This window comes from Sapajus apella, unplaced genomic scaffold (assembly GCF_009761245.1).
Source record: "Sapajus apella isolate SASKATOON/1434 unplaced genomic scaffold, GSC_monkey_1.0 scaffold51, whole genome shotgun sequence".
Lineage (NCBI taxonomy): Eukaryota > Metazoa > Chordata > Mammalia > Primates > Cebidae > Sapajus > Sapajus apella.
In genome coordinates, this window is record NW_022436991.1 from 6,109,091 (window position 1) to 6,112,290 (window position 3,200).

The following is a 3,200-nucleotide window of genomic DNA, read 5'->3' on the forward strand; positions in this document are numbered from 1 at the left end:
ATTTATTTTTTGAGTCGGAGTTTCGCTCTTGTTACCCAGGCTGGAATGCAATGGCACAATCTCGGCTCACCACAACCTCCGCCTCCTGGGTTCAAGTGATTCTCCTGCCTCAGCCTCCTGAGTAGCTGGGACTACAGGCATGTGCCACCATGCCCACCTAATTTTTGTGTTTTTAATAGAGACGGGGTTTCGCCATGTTGACAAGGATGGACTCCATCTCTTGACCTTGTGATCCACCTGCCTCGGCCTCCCAAAGTACTGGGATTATAGGCGCCCAGCCACAAAATTTTAAACTTTTGGGCATCAAAGGACACCACCAACAAGTGAAAAGGCAAAGCATGAAATGGGAGAAAACATTTGCAAATCATTTATTTAATAAAGGGTTAATATCTAGAATATATAAAAAGCTTGTACAATGTAACAACAACAACAGCAACAAAAATACAAACAACAAAACCAACTCTTCTTTTTTTTTTCTTTTTTTTTTTTTTTTAAGATAGAGTCCCACTCTGTCACCCAGGCTGGAGTGCAATGGCTCAATCTCCGCTCACTGCAACCTCTGCCTCCTGGATTCAAGCGATTCTCCTGCCTCACCATCCTGAGTAGCTGGGATTACAGGCGCTGCCACCAGGCCCAGCTAATTTTTGTATTTTTAGTACAGACGAGGTTTCTCCATGTTGGCCAGGCTGGTGTTGTTGTTGTTATTATTATTATTATTATCATTTGAGACAGTGTCTCACTCTGTTGCCGAGGCTGGAGTGCAGTGGCATGATTGTGGCTCGCTAAAACCTCTGCCTCCTGGGTTCAAGTGATTCTCCTGCCTCAGCCTCCTGAGTATAGCTGGGACTACAGGCACCGCCAGCATGCCCAGCTAATTTTTGTATTTTTTGGTAGAGATAGAGTTTCACCATGGCCCGGCTGGTCTCAAATTCCTGGCCTCAAGTGATCCACCCTCCTTAGCCTCCCAAAGTGTTGGAATTACAAGTGTGAGCCACTGCACTTGGTCTAATTTTTAAATGAATGAATTAATAAAATTTTAAATGAGTTATTTATAGAAACACTATTTATTTATGTATTTTATTATTTTTGTAGAGATGGGGGTTTTACTATGTTGGCCAGGCTGGTCTGAAACTCCTGGCCTCAAGTGATCCACCCTCCTTGGCCTCCCAAAGTGCTGTGATTACAGGCATTAGCCACTGTGCCGGACCCAGAAATAATTTTTAGATAAAAAAATATTGCTGGCACCAGAACAAGTTCTGTCCATCAGAACAGAACTCAGGAAAACTGCTGAAACCTAATTAACTATATTTAAACTCTTTAGAAGAGGTTGGGCAGAGTGACTCGTGCCTGTAATCCCAGCACTTTGGGACACCAAGGCGGGCAGATCACCTGAGGTCAGGAATACAAGTCTAGACAGGCCAACATGGCAAAACCCCATCTCTACTAAAAATACAAAAATTAGGTGAGTGTGGTGGTGGGCTACTTGGGAGGCTGAGGCAAGAGAACCTCTTGAACCCAGGAGGCAGAGGATGCAGAGAGCTGAGATTGTGCCACTGCACTCCAGCCTGGCTGACAAGAGCAAAATTCCGTTTCGGATAAATAAATAAATAAATAAACTCTTTAGAAGAAAGAACGTATAAATAAGAGTGGTAATTTTAGACTGACAGAATCCAATATGGTAGCCACTAAGTATTTACAGGTACTGAACACTTGAAATGTGGCTGCTTTGCATTGAAATATGCTGTAAGTAACATACACACTGGCTTTCAAAGACTTATCAAAAACAGAATGCTAAATATCTCATTAATAATCATATATTGATTACATGAAGTGATACTATTTTGGATAAAATATATTGTTAAAATGAATTTCACAGCTGGGTGCAGTGGCTCACACCTGTAATCCCAGCACTTTGGGAAGCTCAGGTGGATAAATCATGAGGTCAGGACTTCAAGACCAGCCTGGCCAAGATGGTGAAACCCATCTTTACAAAAAATTCAAAAATTAGCCGGGTATGGTGGCGGGTGCTATAATCCCAGCTACTCAGGAGGCTGAGGCAGTAGAATCACTTGAACCCAGAAGGTAGATATTGCAGTGAGCCGAGATCGCGCCATTGCACTCCAGCCTGAAAGACAGAGTGATACCCTGTCTCGGCAAAATAAAATAAAGTTGGAAGACCATTAAGCCACAGTCTAACCCAAACCCTTGAGTGTGCAGATGAGCAAATGAAAATTCTGGGAGATTAAGTTCCTTGTCCAAGGTCACTGAGCACATCAATGTCTTACAAATTGGAAACCGGGAAATAAAAAAGGTAGTTAAAAGAGGAAGTGGCCCAGAAACTATCACCTATATAATCTTCTGTCCCTTAAGCCTCCCGCATCCATCATTTGTTTACCTGTAAGAGAAAATTACATTTTCCAGGTGGGCCATGAATATAGATATACTCCTTTCATCCAAACAGAAACAGAGAAGAGATGTACTACAGCAGCAAGTTAGCACCTCAGAACTCCTTCAGCCTTCCTGATGAAAATGGGCAAAGAGGGCTGGGCGCAGTGGCTCACACCTGTAATCCCAGCACTCTGGGAGGCCGAGGCGGGCAGATCACCTAGGTCGGGAGTTCAAGACCAGCCTGACCAACATAGTGAAATCCCGCCTTAGAAAAAAAAAAAAAGAAGAAGAAAGAAAGAAAGAAGGAAAGAAGAAAGAAAGAAAATGTGCAAAGTGAAGATTCATATTGGAGTTCTTTTTTTTTTTTTAAGACAGGGTTTCACCATGTTGGTCAGGCTGGTCTTGAACTCCCAACCTCAGGGGATCCGCCCATTTTAGCCCCTAAAGTGCTTGGATTACAGGTGTGACCCACCATGCCTGGCCTGGGTTTTTTTATAGTAATAATAATACCATTCAAAGAGCCCCTTGCCCTTGTTTCTGGAATTCTGGTGATATGATTTTACCCATTGTGTTCATCCTCCTCAAAATGTGAGCCTTATGACAAGGAAATAAAGTTGATGGCTGGGGCTTGCCTCTTAATGGAGAGTTTTGCAGAATTGCATGGTTCAGCCAACATCTGCTTGGGACTTAATTCCACACTCTTATTCAGAACACCAAAGAGGCCACATGACATATATCCCCCATACCCCGTGACTTCTTTTTTTTTTTTTTTTTTTTTTTTTTTTTTTTGGGGGGTTTTTCCTTTTTTTCCC